Source organism: Pan troglodytes, chromosome 2 (genome assembly GCF_028858775.2).
Source record: "Pan troglodytes isolate AG18354 chromosome 2, NHGRI_mPanTro3-v2.0_pri, whole genome shotgun sequence".
Classification (NCBI taxonomy): Eukaryota; Metazoa; Chordata; class Mammalia; order Primates; family Hominidae; genus Pan; species Pan troglodytes.
Window position 1 is genome coordinate 156,688,058 of NC_086015.1, and position 17,030 is coordinate 156,705,087.

At 36.2% G+C, this 17,030-nt stretch overlaps 2 long non-coding RNA genes across 4 annotated transcripts in view; one reads left to right on the plus strand and one right to left on the minus strand.

Annotated features, from left to right (window-relative positions):
* LOC104005809 (uncharacterized) overlaps window positions 1–17,030 on the minus strand; it is a 557,346-nt gene that overhangs the window by 105,858 nt on the left and 434,458 nt on the right. The gene's annotated exons all lie outside the window — the stretch shown is intronic.
* Window positions 1–17,030, plus strand: part of LINC02877 (long intergenic non-protein coding RNA 2877) — a 111,914-nt gene that overhangs the window by 94,045 nt on the left and 839 nt on the right. The window contains exon 4 of the long non-coding RNA XR_008547153.2: window positions 1,212–1,379. This is a non-coding gene — a long non-coding RNA (long intergenic non-protein coding RNA 2877). The remainder of the gene's footprint in view (window positions 1–1,211; window positions 1,380–17,030) is intronic.

Sequence of the window (17,030 nt, forward strand, 5' to 3'; positions counted from 1 at the left end):
TTTCCTATTAAACACTGTTATTCTGAACAATCTCTAGCTTTTGACATTTCTAACCAAACTGTTTTCAAAATACCTGCTATTTCTTATAGACTTATAAAGTTTTTAACCCTTTTGAAATTATATTGAACTGGTCCTACCTTTTGATGTATTTAGTTTAGCAAGTATCAGGGACAGTTTTAAACTGATGCTTCAGTTTGTGGCTTTGTTATAGACGGAAGACTTGTGGCTGAAAATAGGGCTAAATCCTACTTCCTGAAGTTGCTTATTTTAGAGTCTCTAGAATCAGGTAGGCATGGATTTGATTCTCAGTTCTTAGTAACTACATGACCTTAAACAAATTAATTCATCTCTCAAAGTCCAAGTCTCCTCAATCTTAAAACGGGTCTAATATGTCTAATACGTGAGATGGTGTTTGGCTATAATGTGCAAGATACCAAAGATATAATAAGGTACAAAAACAGACACAGTCCTGGGAATACCCAACACCTAGATTTAATGTGTTAATATTTTACTAATTGTTTTTCAGATTTTTTTTTTTTTTTTTTTGAGACAGAGTCTCACTCTCTCACCCAGGCTGGAGTGCGGTGGCATGATCTCGGCTCACTGCTAGCTCTGCCTCCTGGGTTCACGCCGTTCTCCTGCCTCAGCCTCCCGAGTAGCTGGGACTACAGGCGTGTGCCACCACGCTCTGCTAATTTTTTGTATTTTTAGTAGAGATGGGGTTTCACCGCGTTAGGCAGGATGGTCTGGATCTCCTGACCTTGTGATCTGCCAACCTCAGCCTCCCAAAGTGCTGGGATTACAGGTGTGACAGATTTTTTTTTAAATAAATAAATGATATATATCAAGTGAACAATGTTTTTGAAACTTAATCGTCATTACTTGTAAATCGATTTCACTAATTTTAACTATTGCCAAGTATTTGATTTTATAAATGAAACAAATATGCAATCATTTATTTATCCATTCTTCCTATAATAGACATTAATGTTTCCATTTTTATATTACCAAAAATTCTGCAATAAATATTTCACACATGTCTATGTGCTCACACATATTTATCTTGTTCTTTCTCCCTGTATATATATCTAAATCTTGATGAAGATTCTTTTTAGTTTTAAAAATACATATCAGAGTGCCTTTGCATTTCTCTCTGTGGACAATCATAATATCTAGAAGTAATTACATTTTTTTTTTCATTTCTTTGACAGACTTCCGGTTGTCTAACCCAAATGCCAATTTTATATGGGCACCCTGCCACTCTTCTAAAAGACTACATTTTGCAGGCAATTTTGCAACCAGGTAACTTCATTCTGGTCAATGAGATTTAAGCAAAGTGTTTTGTGGGACTTCAGGAAAGCCTCCTTAAATGGGAAAAGGTGAGCTTTTCTTCCTCACTACTTCCTTCCTAAAATTGCCTAGAATGAAAATGCAATGGCTGGGAGTTTACCTTGAACATAAGGCCATATGCAAAACTCGTAGAGCAACAAGATAGAAGTATGGGTCCCTGAACACTGTGAAGCTGCCACATCAATCCTGCCTCTGGATTCTCATTCTCTTTCTCTCTCTTTCTTTTCTTTTTTTTTCCTTTTCTTTCTTTCTTCTTTTTCTTTCTTTCTCTCTCTTTCTTTTTTTTGTGAAAGTTCTATCTTATTTATCATTATTTAAGATTTTTCTGTATATACAGCTGAAATCCTAATGTATACACTTTCCATTTCTTGTATCTCTTATCTTTTCCTTGAGCTATTGTGTTATCTTTGACCTCCAGGAAAATACTGAATAATAGTGTTATTGCAGCCCTCCTTCTATTATTCTTACCTAGAATAGAAATGAATCAAAATCTTCTTCATTAAGTGTGGTATTTGAGTTTTTGATATTAGAGTTTTTGTAGATACCTTTTATTATTAAGGGAGAAGAAAATAAAAAGTACATCTTATCTATCTGTCATCGTTATACTTTTATCTTAGTTAAAATCAGAGAAGTAGCCATTAACTACTAGTAGATAGTTGCATACATTAGATCTAACCATATATAAGCTTTTAAAGGCTGTTGCTCTTTTAAAATATTTCTCTTTATTTTTAATGTACAACAGGGACATTTATAATCCAAATATAGTCTATATGTACACGTAGCAAAATAAATCTTATAATAATAAGATTATAACAAAATAATATAGCATACTAGTGAAATAGCCACAGTTAAAATTCCCATGTCAGGTTGGGCACTGTGGTTCACGCCTGTAATCCCAGCACTTTGGGAGGCCGAGGTGGGCAGATCATGAGGTCAGGAGATCCAGACCATCCTGGCTAACACGGTGAAACCCCGTCTCTACTAAAAATACAAAAAAATTTATGGTGGCGGGCACCTGTAGTCCCAGCTACTCAGGAGGCTGAGGCAGGAGAATGGCGTGAACCTGGGAGGCAGAGCTTGCAGTGAGCCGAGATGGTGCCACTGCACTCCAGCCTGGGCGACAGAGTGAGACTCCGTCTCAAAAAAAAAAAAGAAAAAAGAAAAAAATTCCCATGTCAGAGAATTCCTAGTATTACTTTGCAATTGACTTTTTTTGTTTGTTTGTTTGTTTGCCTGGCATTACTACAGACAGAAGAAACAAACTTTATCTTATGAACGAAAGATTCTTTTTGGTTCGGCATTCAATTTTTAATGATAGATTTCTGAACTTTGCTTTTAAAAAAGTAGGCTGAATAACTGAACACAAATAAATAACAAAAATTTCCAATCACATGGTACCTATAAAGAAGGTGCTGCCTTTATTTTAAAGAAAGGGAAACATTTATTAAAGACTTTTCAGAAGAAATAAAGAATAAGGAGGAACAGAATATCAAAACTTCAAAAGATGGATCAATAGGAAAGATTTATATTTTGATCTTTCCAAAATATTTGCTTGTTATATATACTGCAAAGTAACGTCTATCTTTTATTTCTTTTTAGAAGCCAAACACCTGTTAAATGTTATATACATACTCTAACATTTACTTTTAATGCATGTGCAAATACTTCACAATCTCCTTCTCTTAAAATCCAACAAAGCACCTGCCCACCCAGGTCTTTTCTATAGTATTTTAAACACACATCTGAAGTTGTTGGCCATATGTGCTGGAACTCTAACTGCTGCATTGATTTGAAGACACAGACAAGATTTGGATTAGCTACCCAATTTAGATTTTGAAAATTGTATGATCTACGTGCTGAATAGAACCTCAAACCACAAAGGATTTGCAGTAATGACTCCATCAAAATATTCAGGTTTATAGAAATAGTACCAGTATACAAGTTTATTTTTGCTCTTAAATATAGTAATATTGGAATGCATACTGTTTCAAGTCAGCTGGATCTTTTATGTTGTGTTCATGTTTCTCATCTCTTGATTCAACTACTTAGAATATAGCCTAAAGGAAGCAGATGATAAGTGAGTGAATAAAGACCTGAATTCTAGTTCCATAATTATTTAGCTAAGTCCCAGAGATTGGTTGGTAGAGTAGGCTTTTTTTTTTCTCCCAGAGATAGTATATATGAATCCTCTCCAAGGTTGCTAATACTAATGATAATCTTCACTATACAACTCTGTTTAAACAAAGCGCATATTTCTGGAAAAATTGCCAGGGTATTTTTGTCATTTTGCAATGAAAATAAATAAGATCATGCCACTTCCGCAATTGAAAGGATGTCAGAGGTTATGAGGAAAGTCAAACAGAAGTTTGAAATTTTATTTCAAGAATTACCATCTAGTAATTTTTAGTCAATTCGTACTCTCAGATGACTTGTGGCACCTGTTTATATCATCTAAGGTAGAGCAGATGGAGTTACTACAGGTGAGGCTGAATTTGGGAAACAGGAAAATGCCACAAGATTTATGCACTGACAGATCTGAAATTGAATCATATGAAATTTCAATATTTGAGTTTCTGACTTTCAAAATGACAATTTCATTTTGTTTAACCCAACATTAATGGCTAATATTTATTAAGCAGTAAGGGTTTTATATGTATTCAATCACTTATTCCTCACAGCTATGCAGTGTGGCAGTAATTATAGTAACCCTTCCCATTTGAGAGATGATAAAATGAGCCACAAAGGGGTCAGAAATTTCCCTTAGGTCACACAGCTAGTAAGTCTTAGAGCTGGGTTTAAGATCCAGGTGCTCTGTGTTTGATGCCCAGGCTCTTTACCTGCACTACACTAGTTATATATTTAGCCCACAGAATATAAATAAGGTCAAATTCATATTCCAGTTCTGGATTGCAAAATGCCCCAAATTTCTATCCATTGACCTAAAGGTAAAGCTAAATTCTAGACCCATGTATATGACTTCCTCTTGGACAGCTTCACCCGTATGTACTTCAGATTTTTTCCACTCAACATCTCCAAAAAAAACCTTAATTCTCTTTCTCCACACTGCTCAGTAGCCCATGCCAGAATTTTACGTTTTTCCTGGACTCCTCCTTAATTTCAAGTTCATTCAGTTACCAGGTTCAGTCATATCTATTTCCTTATCTCTTTCATACCTACCTTCTTCCCTCCACCTCTACAACCAGAATTTCTCACCTGGACAACTATAATAGGCTTCTATTTTTCTGCCTATATCGACCATTGGTCTGCCTCAGTTCAATAATCCATCAGTCACTGCATGAATTTTTGAACATGTAAATCTGATCATGTTATACTCCCTCTTTCCTGCTGGATAATTTGTATATAACTTATATTATTTTGCAACTCTTCACTGGTTTTTCCCATTCCTACTAGTCTCAAGTTCCATGCAGGGAGTATTAGCCTATTACATTTTGTAGTCACATTAATATATGTATAATAGTGCTATGTTAAATGTGTGTAAATTGTGATTTATAATCAATTTCCTTATGTAATTGAGGTGCTTGTCACTTACATTAAAGTGTTCATTTCAATTTCTCAAATTATTTGCTTTTGTATTTTTCTACTTTAAAAGTATTTCAGGTCATTTGTAGGTACATTACAGAGCATGAAATGGTGCCACAGGGCTTATAATTGGCCTAAGGCTTCACTTTGCAATTGAGCAGATCAACCTTCTATGACTTATTAATTCTTATTTCTACTATAAACTGATATTTTTAAGGCTATTGGCATAACATTTTTATATTAACCCCAGTTCTTGTGGGGTTAGACTTTCATTTCTTCAGAAAGGACAGATTAAACAAAATGAAGTCAATTTCTTCACAATTTCCTACATGTAGATATCACTGGCATATTGAGCATTTTGCTCATGTGTTCCGATGCACATATTCACAATTGCATTTGTTATCCACTTACTCCTCACTAGAGATAAATAACCTATTTGATTGGAGTGTGCCAGTATGTTGTGATTTGTCATGTAAAACCTGATTTTTAATTAAATGTAATTTTACTTTTTCATTGTGTTGGTTTGTAATATTCCTTATAGCAGAAACTAAGATGAGTAAGCTGACTATGCTTGGGGTCCTTGGGGTGTTCTATAATGTTTAGATCCTTTTGGTTAAATTTCATGAGAATTAGAGGTAATGTGGCATTGGAGGAGGATGGCATTGATGTGTCGGCAATTAATAAGAAACAGAATAGAGACTGGTCTGGCTTCTTTCTTAAAAAATCGCAGGAAAATATACAGCACCAGAGCTTTTACTAATGGGTAGGCCTGGTTCTACTAGACAAAGAACATAAGTATCACCCTTCTTCCTCTATAATAATTTAGAACGGGTTCATCCAGGTCCCATTTGCATCTCCTTGTCCTTTCTCACTGCCAGTATCATATCTGAGTTACTCATAACCACATGAAAAAACATTTTGCTACCCTTCCCACCACATTGAGTTGCAAGTGACTTCTAGACTATCTCAGGCTGTCTGATTGGACACTCCACAGCAATTACTCCTGTTTGCCTGGGCTTAAGGGAATGCTGTGAGGCCAGCCCTAACCCTGGGGTGCACTTGGAAAGTGAGACAAAGTTATTCTGAGACGTCCATCACCTCTACATCACTAGTCCTGCAGTCTGCCTGTAGATGGGGGACAAGGAATAGATTCCTTTCTGACCAATATCTAACTCTTGTGTTTTTCCCTCTCTTTTCTTTTAACCCTTTATTTAGCATGCTTTATTTAGTCTCAGGGACAGTAAAAAACAGGCTTGAGCTAGTCATATATTCTAGATCATCTTCCCTTATGCCTGGTCCCTGGCTTTTTATTTTCAAAAGTCAGTAATTTAAGAAATAAAAGGTATCCAAATTGAAAAGGAGGAAGTCAAATTGTCTCTGTTTGCAGATTACATTATCTTATATACAGAAAAACCTAAAGACCCCACCCAAAACTCTTAGAACTAATAAATTCAGTAAAGTTGCAGGATACAAAAGTAATATAGAAATCAGTAGCATTTTTATACATAATCAACAAACTAGCTGAAAAAGAAATCAAGAAGTCAATCACATTTACAATAGCTACAAAAATACCTAGGAATAAATTTAATCAAGGATGTGAAAGACTTCTATAAGAAAAACTGAAAAACACTGATGAAAGAAATTGAAGAGGATACAAACAAATGGAAAGACATCCCATGCTCATGGAACAGACAAATTAATATTGTAAAAATGATAATACCATCCAAAGCAATCTACAGATTCAATGCAATCCCTGTCAAAATACCAATGGCCTTTTTCTAAAATTTGTATGGAGCTGCAAAAGACCAGGACTAGCCAAAGTAATCCTGAGCAAAAAGAACAAAGCTGGAAGTATCACTACCAGACCTCAGAATATACTACAAAGCTGTAGTAACCAAAATAGCATAGTATCGGCATAAAAACACACACATAGACCAATGGAACAGAATAAAGACCACAGAACACATAGACCAATGGAACAGAATAGAGAAATTAATTCACACATCTATAGCTAAATGATTTTTGACAAAGGCAAGAACACTCATTGGAGAAAGAATAATCTATTCGATAAATGGTGTTGGCAAAATTGAAATTCATGTGCCAAAGAATGAAAGTAAACTCCCAGCCCTCACTCTGTACAAAAATCAACTCAAAATAGATAAAAGATCCAAGTGTAAAACTTGAAGCTATAAAACTGCTTGAGGAAAACAGAGAAACTTCTTCAGGACATTGGTCTGGGAAGATATTTTATGATAAGGCCTCAAAAACTAGGCTGGGCGTGGTGGCTTACATCTGTAATCCCAGCACTTGGGGAGGCTGAGGAGGGTAGATCACCTGAGGTCAGGAGTTTGAGACTAGCCTGGCCAACATGGTGAAACCCCATCTCTACTAAAGACACAAAAATTAGCTGGGCATGGTGGCACACGCCTGTAGTCCCAGCTACTCAAGAGGCTGAGGCAGGAGAATCACTTGAACCTGGGAGGTGGAGCTTGCAGTGAGCGGAGATTGTGCCACTGCACTTCACTCCTGGGCAGCAGAGTGAGACCCTGTCTCAAAAAAAAAAGAAAAAAGGAAAAAAACAAAACAAAACAAAATAAAAACCCACAGGTAACAACAACAAAAATAAACACACGAGATTATATCAAGCTAAAAAGCCTCTGCACAGCAGCAAAGGAAACAATTAACAGAGTGAAAAGAGAGTCTACAGAATGGGATAAAATATTTACAAACTACTCATCCATGGGGTATTGATATCCAGAATATTCAAGGAATTCAAACATCTCAACAGCAAAAATAACAATCAGTTTAAAAAATGGGTAAATAATTTGAACAGAAATTTCTCAAAAGACATGCAAATGGCCAAAAAATATATGAAACTATGCTCATCAGAGAAATGTAAATCAAAACCCCAATGAGGTAACATCTTATGCCAGTTAGGATGGCCTATTAGCAAAAAGACAAAAATAACAAATGCTAACAAGAATGTGGAGAAAAAGGAACTCTTACATACTGTTGTTGGGAATGCAAACTAGTACAGCCACTATGAAGAACAGTTTGAAGTTTCCTGAAAAAACTACAATAGGACTGCCTATGACCCAGGAATCCCACTATTGGGAATCTATCCAGAGAAAAGGAAATCATTGTTTTGGAGAGACATATGCACCCCCACATTTATTGCAGCACTATTCACAATAGCCAAGATGTGGAATCAACCTAGGTCTCCATCAACAGATAAATGAATAAAGAAAATACACCATACATATTTGATGAAGTACTATTCAGACATAAAACACAATGAAAACCTGTCATTTGTGGCAACATGGATGGGCTGGAGAACATTATGTTAAGTGAAATAGCCAGAAAAAGAAAGTTAAACATTGCATGTTCTTGTTCATATGTGGAAGTTAAAAAAAGTTGGTCTCATAAAAGTAAAAACTAGAACAGAGAGTACCAGAGGCTGTGAAGGGTAGAAGGAAGAGAAGAATAGGGGGAAATTTGTTAAAGGATAGAAAATTATAGCTAGATAAAGGGAATAAATTCTACTTCTATACCACTGTAAGATGTCTATATTCAAAACTAATATATAGTTTCCAATAGCTATAAGGAGGATATTGAACATTCTCATCCAAAGAATAATGAATACTTGAGATGTTGAATATGCTAATTATCCTAATCATATTGTATTAGGGTTCTCTAGAGGGATAGAATAGGGTAGGTATATGAAGGATATACCCTATCTCTAATATGTACCCTATCTCTAATAGAGTAGATATATAAAGGAGTTTATTATAAAATATGAACTTATATGATCACAAAGTCCCACGATAGGCTGTCTGCAAGCTTGAGGAGCAGGAGTGCCAGTCCGAGTCTTAAAATTGAAGAATTCACAGTCTGATGTTCGAGGGCAGAAAGCATCCAGCAAGGGAGAAAGATGTAGGCTGGGAGGCTGGGCCAGTCTTGCATTTTCATGTTTTTCTGCCTGCCTTATATTTGGTGGCAGCTGATTAGATGGTGCCCACCAGATTAAGGGTGGGTCTGCCTTCCCCAGCCCACTACTCAAATGTTAATCTCCTTCGGCAACATCCTCACAGACACACCCAGGAACAATACTTGCATCCTTCAATCCAATCAAGTTGACACTCAGTATTAACCATCACATCACTGTCCATTCTATGTATTGAAACATCACTACAAACTCCTTGAGTATGTGCAATTATTATTTGTCAATTAAAAATACAAATTTTAAAAAATGTCAAGAATTTGCCTTACCTGCCATTGTTTCTGTTGTGTCATCCCTTCCCAGAGGAGAATAAGTACTGAATATTCTTACTGTTTATTACTGCTTAAAGGAGGAAATGTAGTTAAAAATATAGAGAAAAAAAGTAGTTACTATATCAAAAGGTTTTTGCACTACATGCAATTTTATTTTGGTTGTTTTATCATAGTTTTAATCTTACTTAGTCATTGCTATAGTAAAAACTCAATTCTGGTTAATTAAAGTTAATATTTTTAGTATTAGCAAAAAATTACAAGAACAAATTTTAAAATATTTAGCCTTTTTACAACCCCAGTGTCAGAATTACACTGTACCTGGAATAGGCTTCCGATATGTGTTTCAATTGGTTTATGTTACATATGTATTTTTTAATATAGTAAGTAAAAATCATTTGTAATTAGGATACGAATGAACCAGGCTATGTAGGCGCCTAACATTATGCATATATTTAAATTACACTTTATTACTCATTTGCTTTAACAAGTTAAATCTAGCAGTGTCATTCTTTTAATGTGTGCCTTTTAAACTAATGAGAATTTATTTCACTATGCTGTAGAATAAAATGTCAAATAAGGAGAAGCCACAAATATTTATTTTATTTATGGGTCATAGCATTCTCAAAAACTATATCTAGAAATTAAAAAGTTGAAATAGAAAAAAAAAACCCTAAGCAAAAAGAGTTTAAGAAGTGCTAGATCAGGAACAGAAAACTGAACATCACATGTTCTCCCTCCTAAGTGTGAATTCTCACTCACTGGGAGGGACACAGGGAGGGGAACATCACACACTGGGGCCAGTTGGGGGTGGGGGGCAAGGGGAGGGAGAGTATTAGGACAAATACCTAATGCATGTGGGGCTTAAAACCTAGATGACAGGTTGATGGGTGCAGCAAATCACCATGGCACACGTATACCTATATAACAAACCTGCATGTTCTGCACATGTATCCCAGAAGTTAAAGTATAATTAAAAAAAAAATAAATAAGTGCTAGATCCTTTCAGCTGGTTTCTGAAACCAGCTACCAAAGATATTTGGTGTACTTTTATTCCTGTCACTTCTAGCAAAGATTATGGAAAAACAAATAATTTGTAAATGCTGAGGATTGTACTTACTTCAGAGGATTATTGTAAGAATTAGTTGAGAAACCCAGAGCCTGGCACATGATAAATTCTCAATAAATGCATAATAAATATGTTCCTGATGGCATCTGGGAGGAAACTGTATCAGAAAAAGGACAAAACTGTTCCTGATCCTGTACAGAAAGTAAGACCTCCTGGACTGTGATGTCTGTAGAGGGTTAGGTGTCAGGGTTCACAGAGCACATAGCTTTAATGGGAAGGGAAGCTCATTCAGGGAGAACAAGGAGAGTTAGGACAGGTGCCGAGACTCTAATAGGATGGGGAATGCAGAGGATTGTGAACACAGGCAGGAGACCTTTGGCCTGCCAGAGAACAGCCAAGGTGTGCAAAACATGAAGCAACTTCCAAAAAGTGAAGATTCACAGGCAAGAAAAAGAGAAAGAATAAAGGGAAAGTACACTTAGAGGATATTGTAGGAAGGGCAGCAAAGCTCTAGCAATAAGACAGTAAGACACTGAGTAAATGACAGGTTTCCAGCTGAGCTCTTCCTTCTATAGAAGCAGAAACAGATCAAGAGCAAGACCCAGACACTGACAAGAAAATATCTAGCTGTTAAAATCCACTTAGGATTAGTTATCAAAATTAAAATAGATATGGTACTTTTTAAAAAGGCATTAATGCATATTATATAATTATACTGTACGATTATTCTTAAGTGCACATTTATCTTTCTTATTAAAGTTTCAGTTAAGAATTCTGAGAAATGATTATATTTTTATAAACCATCTGGTTTAGCTGTAGGCAAACTCGGGGAAAAATATGTCTGATGAGGTTAATCTTTTCATTTCCCAACAAATCAGAACAAAGGCTAAGGAGAAGGAGGAATGTTCAGAATTGAAACAATGAATGTAAATGTATTTAAATATTTGTATATAAAATTTTTGACATTTAAACATTACTTGAGAACCATTTTTCTTCACCACAATTATGTTAAATCTTCCATCATTTTATATATGATCAAATGTGATATGATATTAAGTCACTATTTTGAGGTAATTAGTTAGTACATTTAAGACCACAGTCATTTGGGGAGCTAACAGTGGGGGACTTCATAAACTAAGGTCCTTGAACTGTATTTCCATGAAGAATGTGGAGAATGATTAATTGAAGACCACCACACACATGCAATAATACAGTTCTCCCTCATTCTCTGCCTCCTTGTTTTTACATCTTCTGTCTCATTTTCTCTTCACTCTGTATGATTCTAACCCCTTCTCTCCCTGATATCACTTAATATTTACTGCTTTTCTTTCCAAAAAGTACACTAAAGAGAAAAAAAGTACACTAAAGAGAAAAAAAGTCAAATGTTGTAGAATCATCAATTCTTTGTTTAATGGTATCAAGGCTCTGTTTAATGGTATTATTGAAATTTAAAGAAGTAACTTAATTTAGGTTCAATGTAAATTGTTTACTTGTCTTGGATTCTTATTAGCATCTTTTTTTTTTTTTTTTTTTTTCTGAGATGGTGTCTGGCTCTGTCATCCAGGATGGAGTGTAGTCGTGCAATCTCGGCTCACTGCAACTTCTGCCTCCTGGGTTCAAGTGATTCTCCTGCCTCAGCCTCCTGAGTAGCTGGGACAGGCACCAGGCACCATGCCTGGCTAATTTCTGTATTTTAGTAGAGATGGTGTTTCACCATGTTGGTCAGGCTGGTCTTGAAATCCTGACCTCAAGCGATTCACCTGCCTTGGCCTCCCAAAGTGCTGGAATTACAGGCATGAGCCACCGTGCCTGGCCTTATTCTTACACATGTAACTGATTATTTAATAACATTTAATTTCTGGCTTTTCTAATTCAACCTCAGAATGAAAGGCATTAATTTAGCAGTGGACCAGTAGCTGTGCACAGAGCAAAGTCCTTGTCCTTATAGAGTGCATATTATAGAAGGGGATATAGAAAAAAATTAGAGAAATATAAGATATAATTTTAGGTACTGATGGGTGTTATAAGAAGAAATATAGAAAGAGTATGAATTGAGAAAATGATGAGCAGGAACTTGTTTTAGACAGAGGTGGTGTGTGAAAGTGAACAAGAAAGGGAAGAATGTAGAGTTCAAAAGGACATAGCTCATGGAGAGCCTTAGAAGTCTCGGTGAGGATTTTATCCTGCGTTTGATGAGAATCCATTGGAGGGATAATGTCAGAAGATTGATAATATGATTTACACTTAAAAAGAATTGCTTTGGCTTCTGTAGCAATATGAAGAAGAACATCAAAGAGGAGACGAGTCAAGATTATGCAGCAGTTAGAAGAGGAAGGGATGGGAAATGGTCAGGTTTGAGCTATGTTTAGAAGTAGAGATGATGGTATTTGATGATGATATTTGGACACTAGATGATTAGTTTAGCACTTAAAGTTATAAAAATCTTAAATAAGTTTTTGTTTAATAGAGGGCATAGCTCTCATCCTCGCATATAAATGCGGTCTGCCTGGCCCATCTTCTACATGGTACCACATGCAAAGAAATGTAACATTCTAATAAATGCACCGTAAGAAATTCAAAGTTTTCTTGAGTTCTCTTGGAAAGTAACATGACCAGTTATCTTAACATCCCCTTTCACCACCTCCTTTTCCTTCTGATTCTTATGTGGCTCAGTAGCCACACCACATTCTCCCTCCTCCCTCTCCCCTCAGCTCTCGCTGAGTTCAATCAGCATCAACTCATCTCTCTCTCTTCCTCTCCTCCTGTCCGTTGGGGGTCTCTCCTTCTACCTATTTTGACTTGAAACACTCTTGGCTTCCTCAAAGATGAAGTGAGGTGCTGCTTTGGATGTCTTAGATTACTCTTCTCTGCCCACTACCCACTCAGCACAGTGGAAGCCAGGCCAGCAGCCACCACGTCAGCAAGGCCTCCTAAGCCTCAAAGGTCAGGGAATGAGGGGAAGGGTTTGAGACTCATACACTAATACCTGTTGTCTCTTCTACGCTTATTATTAGCTAAGAGCCAGAAAGCACAGGTTTAAAACACCTGGAAATCAGTTTAACTTAAATTTGAACTAGAAATGTCAATAGGACATTTTGAGAAACAATATCTAAAAGTAATCATCTTGCTTTAAATACTTACTTTGTATTCATAAATAATTGTTTTACAAATCAAACAGTTATTCTTATGGCATAAAATACATCATGTGTCATTTAGGTATGCAATGTTTTAAACTTTCAACCGATTTAGGAATCATTATTTTAAAATCTCCAATTTGCGGGGACTTGACTCTTCCTTATTTTGATAATTCTATTTGTTGGTTTTTATATTAACTTTTCTAAATTTATTTTTATTCACTCAACTATTGTAAAATATGATTGGGCAAGGCTCAGTGGCTCATGCCTGTAATCCCAGCACTTTGGGAGGCCGAGGCAGGTGGATCACCTGAAGTCAGGAGTTTGAGATCAGCCTGGCCAACATGGTAAAACCCCATCTCTACTAAAAACACAAAAACTAGCCAGGCGTGGTGGCGTGTGCCTGTAATCCCAGCTGCTTGGGAGGCTGAGGCAAGAGCATCGCTTGAATCCAGGAGGCGGAGGTTGCAGTGAGCCAAGATCGTGCCATTGCACTCCAGCCTAGGCAACAAGAGCAAAACTCTGTCTCAAAATATATATATATATATATATATATATATATATATATATATATATATAGCCAGTTGATTAGTATTTGCAAATACAAATGTAATTCTTTGCTTATAAAATTTTGTACAGCTATGCTTTGTACAAGAGACATATGTTTAATACCAAATAGAGCAAAAGAACTATTAAATAAGATATATCTTTGTGAATGTTTTCATGAGTTATATAGTAATAATTTCTATTCCCTATAATATACTCAAAATTGCTTATAGCACATTACATACAGTACTATGATTATGATTTTTTTTTTTTGAGGCAGGGTCTTGCTCTGTCACTCACGCTGCAGTGCAGTGTTACAATCTCAGATCACTGCAACCTCCGCCTTCCAGGTTCAAGTGATTCTCATGCCTCAGCCTCCAGAGTAGCTGGAAATACAGGCGAATGCCACCACCCCTGGATAATTTTTATATTTTTAGTAGAGACAGGGTTCTACCATGTTGGTCAGGCTGGTCTTGAACTCCTGACCTCAAGTTATCTTCCTACCTCGGCCTCCCAAAGCACTGGGCTTACAGGTGTGAGCTACTGCACCTGGCCTGATTGTGACTTTAAAACCTCTTATTTTGAAAAAGAAAAGTTATCTGAACAAGGTCTTTTTTTCCCCCTCTATTTTCATTTTTTTTTTCAGCTATATAACCTCTTATTGTGAGCTTGCTAAATACTGTCCTATATGAATACATACATAAGTATGTATTTAAACTAGACATGCGGTTTCTGGCTCTTGGATAATAATAAATACAGGAGAGGCAACAGGTTTCAGTGTATGAGTCTCCAAGCCTGCCCCTTATTCCCTGACTTTTGAGGCTAAGGTGGCCTTGCCGCTGCAGTGGCTGCTGGATTGGCCTCCGCTGTGCTGAGTGGGTGGTGAGTGGGCAGAGAAAAGAAATCAAAGACACCCAGAGCAGCACCTCAATTCACCTTAAATATATAAGAAGGCCTTTTTTGAGACACAAATGAAACATAATTGCTTCTCGTACTTAATGTTTTGTCATTAACATTTTCCTCTGTCAATAACATCTATTTTAAAATGGAATGCTTTTGGAAAGTGAGAATTCTGAAGAATTCAAAAAAGGATATTGTGCTCCCAAGCAATTCAAGAGAGGGTAATGTACTAAATTAGACTACAGGGACAGGGAAGTTTCACTAACGAGGTATCTGAACTGAGAAGCTATGATGGTCAATTTTGTGTCAACTTGACTGGGCCATGGGATGCCCAGACATTTGATCAAACATTATTCTTGGAGAGTCTGTGAAGGTTATCCTGGATGAGATTAACTTTTGAATTGGTAGACTGAGTATAGAAGATTGCCCTCCTTAATGTGAACGTGCCTCATCCGATCAACTGAAGAAGTGAATAGAACAAAAAGGCTAAGTACAAGAGAACTTCTCTTGCCTGACTGGGTGAGCTGAAACATCAATCTTCTCCTATCTTTAAACTCATTGACTGAATAACTGCCTCTTTTTGGGTCTCAACCCTACCACTTCTTAGATTGAAACTAGTACTGTTGGCTCTCCTAGTTTTCATACCTTTGGACTCAACCTAGAACCCATACCATTTGGCTCTCCTTGGCCTCCAATTTGCCTACTGCAGATCTTCTAACTTTCTAGCTTCCTAAATCACATGAGCCTTTTGTTTTCTTTTTTTTTTTTAAAGACAGAGTCTCACTTTGTCGCCCAGGCTGGAGTGTAGCGGCGTGATCTCGGCTCACTGCAACCTCCACCTCCTGGGTTCAAGCAATTCTCCTGCCTCAGTGTCCCGAGTAGCTGGGACTACAGGTGCCCACCACCATGCCCCAGCTAAATTTTGTATTTTTAGTAGAGATGGGGTTTCACCATGTTGGCCAGGCTGGTCTGGTACTCCTGACCTCAGGTGATCCACTCCCTTTGGCCTCCCAAAATGCTGAGATTACAGGCATGAGCCATCGCACCCAGCCGCCAATTTCTTATAATAAGTATTTTACATGTATAAAATAAAGATATATGTGTATCTGTATCTATATATTTAATATCAAATATGTACATACTCTATAAGAAGCAGCAAAATAGAATTATAATTCATTTCCCCTCTCTTATTTTTGTGTTCTCATTTATATGTGGTATGCTGATCAAAACTACTGCTTCAAGTTGATTTATAGTGAAAACATAACAATTTGATAAACATACAATCTGTTTTTAAAAATTGTGAATGATCATTTAAAAAAGGTAGATTTCATTTTTCTTATGTATTACTTAAAATGCAAGGAATTACTTTCACCAACAGAGCCTACAAAGGTACTAATTGATTTGTAGGACTGGTTAAGTGCAGGAGAGAGGCATTTTCTTGGGTAGATGCTTATGAATTCTTTTTGTATAGTATGTTTTATAAGAAAAAGTATCTTAAAGGCACTGAGGATATCATATTTGACACACATTCAATAAAATCTATGCAGAGTAAGAATCTGATATAATGGGCTCACTTTATGTTTTTATCAGAATTTATTTATTGAATAAATATTTATTAAGCATCAACTACATGCCAGCTCTGTTCTTTATGCTGGAGATAGAAAAACGAACAATGTAGGCAATGTTCCTGCCTTCTAGAAGGGGGTATTCTACTACAGGGACAGATAATCAACAAATAAGCAATGCAAACAAATTAGTATATGATATATAAACTATATATATATATATATATATATATATATATATATATATCTCAAATGATTATGATTAGTGTCCACAGGGAAACAAGTAGGGTGCTGCTGTGATAGAGAATAATGGAAGAAACATGACTAGAAAGGGTCTATCTGAGGAAGAAACATTTATAATCATGATGATCTTTTCTAATAGCACAATGTCTATAGTTTTCATCTTTTTCCTCCCATTGATATTACTGATCTGGAGAATGATTTATTTTAACATGCCAAGGATTTTTTGTTTGGATTCAGGGGGACAGATGCAGGGTTGTTATATGGTATACTGTGTGATGCTAAGGTTTGGGTTACGGATTGTTTAGAGAGTGATTTAATAATACTTTTCATATGGATTCTATTTCAATATATGTTTCTCAATTTCTTAAGTCACAAATATATTTCATAATCCAAGCCCTTTTAGTTCAGACTTTC